We start from the raw sequence: 6000 nt of genomic DNA, 5'->3' as shown, positions 1-6000 counted from the left end.
TCTCGTCTGTTTTCTTGCCCGGTAACAGGAATATTTGTCTTACAGAAATAAGCCAAGATGCGTCTTTCCTCCGCCCCCTGTGTTCTGGAAGGCCACGTTCTGCTCCCTGAGATCTCCCAAAGTAACTTCAAAGCGCCCGGTGCTCCGGGGAGGGCAGGTGAGCGAGCACGTTTGCATGTGCCAGCATTACGTGCCTGTCACGGTGTGCAAATTCGCTCAAGCACCTGCTCACCCGGTGCCTGCTGCAGCCCCTCTGCAGCGAGCCAGGCCCTGCAAGCATGGCTTTGAGGGAAAAGTTAATTCATTCTTCAGCATCACTATTTGCCGGGCTGGCCAGGCAGGGCAAATTTTGGTATTGCTTTCATTGCTGCCTTTGCTCTGAATATATGATTTTTCTCCCTCCATTCCAATTTTCTTTCCAACCCCTGTCAAGGCAAGCAGTGCAGGCATTTACAGCCTTTCCGTTTGCTGAAACGTGAGCCTTAGCAAAGCAAAGTTTGCCCTCTCTTGCCTTTCAGGCCACTACAGCTTTCTCTTAAGGCATCACTGGCAGTGGGCACACAGTTGTTTTTTCACAGAGCAGTAAGGATGCTGCTAGTGAAAATACGGTATTTTTTCGAGATGAACGATGCACACTCACCTCCTTCCCAAACCTGTGCTTCTGTCATGTTTCCAGAAGGACTGCTCTGGGTGTGACCTGAAGTCAGAGCTGGGGGTAAGTGAGGACCAGTGTATCTGCAGCAAGAGATTCAAACTGCTGTGCAAGCGCTCTCTCCCTCTCTCTCTCCCTCTCTCTCTCTTTCTCTCCCCCCCCCCTCCCCTTTTTTTTTTTTTTTTTTTTAGGATCCATGCTGGCACTCTGCTTGACCACATGCTTATCTAAAACCGAAAAAAAATCTTCCATGGTAACACAATCACTTCCACACCAATCTTTTTCCAAGTCCTGTTTATAATTAAGCTCCCTAGCATCATATCACCAGGTGCTTTCCCGGCCTCTTAGTCCACCAACTGCCCCCATAAATTCGGGAAATGTATGCCACGGTGAAGCTAACCCAGCTACCTGGCAGCTGCCTGCTGCCATGCCCTGCTCTTTGAGCCGGTCCATCTTTCCACCAAGCCTTTCCAATGCTTGGGACGATGCGCCAGGCTGTTGCTGTGGCAGGCCACTAAGGACCCCACTGCTCTTCTCCCTCCCCTCCCAGAGCCGGGCAGCTTGTCCTTCCTCAGCATTACTAGAAAATTCAAAAGATCATATTGCCTATCACATCTTTGTGGCAGCATATTTGCCCTCACTATGCTTGCCCAGGCTCTCCCCTCCCCTTTTCACTTGCATTTGAGCCTTTCATTTGGCAATTTGCTAATTTTTGCCAGTTTTTGACACCAGCAGCATGAAGAGACAAAACCAGCTGGAGGCGACATGGGGGTACATGTAGTACGCATCAGCTCGGCTTTAAATGTGCGGCTGAAACAGCCGGTAACCCAGCCTGAGATGCTCACGTCCGAAGGAAAGCCTTGCTGTAGAAAGCATCGGCACAGAGGTTAATGCAGTGCACTGATCGGGTACAGGCTTCATCCGAGATGTAACCTGCGCCGTTCCCCCGTGGTGCAGCTCCTTAGCGCCGAACAGGGATAGCACCTCCTTTCTCCCATCCTTTTTTGACTTTATCTGTTCAGAAAACTCCGGTCATTCAGGTGCCCACACTTTCATTTTTTAAAAAAAACACCTGTGTTTCTACAGCATATACAGACTCAGCATTTGCTCCATTTTCAAGGTACCACATAACAATTTTTCCTAAGATAAAAAATTTGGAGTCCACAGCTTTGCTGAGATAGATCAGAAAAATCAAACTAAACCCAGGCTGGAATGAACTCACCAGCTGAAGCTATGTAAACCGACATGTCAAGACAGCAGGAAGTCTTGGGAGGGTGGTAAAATTAAATTTTTCCCAAGCAAAACATTTTTATTGATTTGATAACCACCAGCATTCTATTTTGACATTAACTAGGATTCCAGTCTAGATAATGGGAAATGGGCAGCTTCCCATTTCAGTTAAAAGCTGAGGGATTTATTCTTCTTCTTCTTCTTTCTTTTTTTTTTTTTTTTCTTTCATTTTACAACATTCAGATAGCTTAGAAGCATTTGCTCCATTTCTGATGGAGAGTTTCACCTATAAGCAGCATACACTGGTATGTGTTTTAAAAAATATTTCCATATGCTAAAGGAATGCAAATTGTTGCCAAAGAAAGTGGCTGTTACAGCAGCAGGCTAGGGCTGTTTTTAAAGGAAAAACTGCTGCAGAAACGAGGTATCCACAGAGGTGCACTAAAGCAACACTAACTGCAGTGACCTTGAGATGACCTAGACCTCCTCATATTACAAAAATGAAAAGGGAGTTAGAAAATCTGAGGCCAATTAGACGCTTTTTTTTCCTGGAGACATGATGAAATTTCCTGAAACAAAAACTTTAGCAAATTCTATAAAATACTTCTAGCTTTGGTGGAAAAATAAATTATTGCCTTTTTATCTCCTCATTCCTGAGGCACAGAACTGGCCCACTTCTGTTTGTGCAGATGGATTGGAGGGAAAACACCCAAAGAAGGGCCAAGTGGTGAGATTCTTGGCACGAGCAATTAAGTGTGAAGTTATTCTCAGGGCTGCCTATTTGTTATTGCAGCAGGAATCATTAAGATTATATGGAAAGATATTGTCTGGGAAAAAGTGTGAAGTAAGGATTATATGTCCTGAAATGCGATTAGCGAGCAAAGCATCATCTGTCCTCAGCAGGGTCTCTCCGGACCGGCAAACGGCGGTGGCTGCGCTCAGGTGGCTCGGGGACGCTTGGCTTTTGGTCTGAACTTCACTCCTGAGGCACGTCCATCGGCCAGACACAGAGGCAGGAACCATCACGAAGAGAAGGTTCCTCTTCAGGGCCCTCCAGTGCTTCACACTCAGCCCGATGGTGTCCGTGGCAGCGCGCAGCTCCTAGTGGGTTCAGTGCTGCCCGTGGAGCAGCCCATGGACACAGGAGCATCGCCCATGTCACCGGAGGAGGGTTTGGTGTTCAGCAGCTTCCCATCATCTCAGCCAAGCAGAGACGGGTGTGATGGCGCAGGCTCCTGTTGAACACCCCCCCCCGCTGGCTCTCTCGGGGGGAGGCACGACTGCTGGGGCTGCTGCCCGCGGTGTCTGGGCGCCCCAGGGAGGAGAGCCAGGTCCTGGCAAAGCTGCGCCCTTGGCTGGCAGCTGCGGGCAGCTTGTCCGTCCCTGCAGGGGTTACCTCCTCCCTGGGGGGACAGCCCAGGCTCCCACAGGACGGACACCAGAGTGTGGCCCCTCTCCCGCCCTGTGCCTGGGTGGGCTCCCCAGCCAACGGCTACCAGGGCCTACAGCCAAACTGGCAGCAGGGCAGAGGAGGGCTGGAGAGTCCCTTCCCTCTCCGCCGCTGCCCTTCCACCGACTTCGGCTGACTCCCACTTCCCAAGTAAGATGTGGGCAGATGGGGAGGGCCGGGAGGGCCGGTTCAGCCCCACGCAGCCCAGAGTGCAGGCTCACGCAGAGCCCAGGGACGGCATTTGCAGCTCTCCACTGTCACATCTGCCACCAGTGCCATCATTCCAGGACGCAGCAGCTTTCTCCACCCTTCCCTTGCTCAGCACAACAGCTCACTTCTTGCTGAAAACAGACCCCAACAGCATGGTGTCAGCAAGTCTTGCGCCTCACTCTCAGCACAGCTGCAGCCGAGGCCCAGCGTTGGCCATGCAGCCCCCACCGGCCGCCACGCTCCTCCGCTCCCAGAGCCTGCGAGTCCCACGCGCACAGCGCTGGTCCCTGCAGCCCGGACAGGCGAGCACGGGGGCGGTCAGTGATGGCTTTGGACCTTACGGCCCCGCTGTTGTACATCCATCCTGCTTTGGTCACCCTGGGACTGCTGGATGGGTGCCCGCCAGATTAGATTTAGCTTACAAGGAAAAGGGCTCCCCCCCCCCGCCGGTCACCATGGCTGCCTTTATCCGGGAGGTGCTGAGCAAGATCCAGGCTGGTTTCTCTAAGAACACCAGGATGGATGAGGCATCTCTGCAAAGCAAACTTCCCCCCTGCAGCGTCACTTGTGGCAGACCCTACGGCTGCCGCTGTGCTGATCTTCCCCTCCCCGTGCCCCCCTGCACTCCTCCGTTGTCTGCAGGCCAGGATCAAACGGAGAGGAGCTGCAAGGAGGGATGGGTGCTGAGCCAAGGAGCAGCAGGACAGGGATTAGGGGGTGCAAAGGGTCCTGGGCAGATCATGGCCAGACTGTGCACCAAGAGCGACCTGCCCATCTGTGCCTGTGCCCCCAGACCCGAAGGTCCACGTGCAAACCCAGGAAGCCATTTTCCCTCCCGCCCAAGGGGAAGCAGAGGTTTGGGGCAACACCACCTTGGCCACTTCCCCGCGCCTCTCTTCCTCACTCAGCACAATCCTGTTCAGGAGGGAAAAGTGTGTGTTTCGATCCAAATGCTGGTGGTTTGGACTTTTCCTTTCACAGCCTGAGTCTCGTGGCATCTGCTGTAAAGTGTGACAAGGGTTTGCGAGCTAGCCAGGAGCATGTGCCGAGATAAACGGATGCCTACAAGCGCTGGGGAGGAGCCGGCAGGATGTCTTTGCCTATCACTTGCCAAACCAGCCCGGGGGATTTGGAGTCGATGATGCGTGCGTTGAGTTTTCCAAGCGTCTTTTCTCAACCAGTTCCCCCCACACCACCTCCGAGGAGCCGCCGCAGTGCAGACAAGCACGCTGCATGGTGAGGAGTGCAGACACGTGTAAAACTCATCAGGGACGCCGTGTTTAGACAAGAAAGACCTGCAAGATCATTGGGTTCATCTGCTGGCAAGAAGCTTCGTGGTGCTGATACCAGAAATCCCACAGACAAGAAGAACCTGCATTCCTCTGACACGGCTGGATTACCTGGCCAGGAGGGCTGCTCCGGGTTTACAGCGCGATCAGACAGTAGGAAAGATGATATGGTGAGAGAGGGTGGTCGAACTCCAAACCTTTCCAGATGCAGTCGTAACTAAATACTGTTCCCACAGCGCTGGTGGTGCTTAGGCAAGGCAGCGGAGCAGCGTTAAGTCATTACCAAACAGACAAAAGGTGTTAATTTCTAATGCCTAATTGGATACATCCAATTATGTTGGGCAGAGCTGCATAAACTATGTTGAAAATTCTGTGGAATCTCTCTTTGGATCAGTTGTAATTTTGGCTTGTTAAATTACTATTTAGAAAATTAAAGATAATCTAAATGCTAAAATGAAAGGAAAATAAGGATAAAAAATTCCAGCCAGCGCTGACAGCTTTCAGTGGGCACATACCACATTATTTACTGATAGTGGAAACACCAAGGGAAACTGCGTGAGCTCAGACAACTAAATCAAGAGAGTTCTAGATCAAATCCGTCAAGATTTAACTAAGTCCGTCATCCTCCTACAGCATCTGGACTCAGCCCCAATCAGGTCTTCAAGACATTAGCTATAGGTTCGGGTAATCACTGCTGATTTTTGTCATCTTAATATCCTGAATTCTGGTTATATTGGAAAACAAAAGGCATTTCTGTAGAAGGCAGACAGCACTCCCATGAAGACGCTGCCTCCCATAGCAGTACTTTTTCCTGGTGTGTAAGTGATTAACAACTGACTCGCATCCTGTTTCAGTACCACAGAGCATAGCGCAAATGCTTTTAAAGTATCCAGGGAAAAGCTGGAGCTTGGAAAAGCCGACTAATGCTCCAGCGCATCCCCTCCAGAGCAGTGGCATGGTGAGCAGCAGGAACGCGGGGCCCGGTGCTGCACAGGGTGGCCATAAAACCTGCCAGTGACACAGAGCACGGCCGTCAGCTCGGCAGGCTGAGCCTGCATCGCAAGAAAAACCCATCAAGCCACGACAGAGCAACCAAAATGCAATTTTAGCATCCCCAAGGGTGGGTTTTAAATGGCAGTGATGGTCACAGTCTGTTTCAACGGTGCTCT

Source organism: Falco punctatus (assembly GCF_963210335.1).
Source record: "Falco punctatus genome assembly, chromosome: 8".
NCBI lineage: Eukaryota > Metazoa > Chordata > Aves > Falconiformes > Falconidae > Falco > Falco punctatus.
The sequence above is the reverse complement of the archived record's forward strand: the minus strand, read 5'-3'. Positions refer to the sequence as shown.